Below are 851 nucleotides of genomic sequence, written 5' to 3' on the forward strand. Positions count from 1 at the left end.
CCAGGCTGTCCCAGAAGTTATCTTCATGCCTCAGCCTTAAATGCTGGGAGTCTAGGCGTGCATTGCCATGACCAGATAATTTTGTGCTTCTAGACATTCAATTCCTCATCCTTGAACCTCCCTTCTAACATAAGTAAATTCATAGATTTTTAAAAATCAGTATGCCAAAACAGAAAATTACCACACTAACAGTAGTTTATAGTTTTCATAATTTAATGAAAAAGTATTGATAAAAAGGTGACATTTGAAAAAAGATTGAGCTTATCTTCAAAACTTGAATTATATAAGACAAGACAAAAAACATTAACAAAGGTTAAGAGGTAATACTTCAAAGAACAAAATGTTGCAGATGCATTTTGGGGTATTTGGAATGTATACAAACTGAAGGCTCATTTGTTACCCAGGAAAATTCTGTAAAAAATATTACCATTTTATTTCCCTGACTTGAATGATTTTTCAGGCAATACTCTCCCAATGGCATTTCATATGGAATTTGGCTAAAGCACTGTTTTCATGTTTGTTCACCCCCCCCCCTCAGAATTCAAAGGCATGAAAGCACACAGGCCAATTTACTGGCCTTTAATATAAGAAATTTACCACTCACCTCCATTATACTCTCATTACCATGAAAGTGTTAAATTTATATGTACCTAGAAGTATTCAAAAACAGAGGCCGAGGGTATTAAGAGGAAATTTTCTTCCTCATTTTTCAACTAAAACAAAATTCAGAACACCTACTACATATGTTATAGTATGTTCGCACATTTCATACATGTTCATAGGCACACAAACATTTTGAAGATGCAGCCAAAGGAAAGGCAAAATACAGGAGGAAGAGGGAGAGGGAGAGG

Source organism: Microtus ochrogaster, chromosome X (assembly GCF_000317375.1).
Source record: "Microtus ochrogaster isolate Prairie Vole_2 chromosome X, MicOch1.0, whole genome shotgun sequence".
In the NCBI taxonomy this organism is placed as follows: domain Eukaryota; kingdom Metazoa; phylum Chordata; class Mammalia; order Rodentia; family Cricetidae; genus Microtus; species Microtus ochrogaster.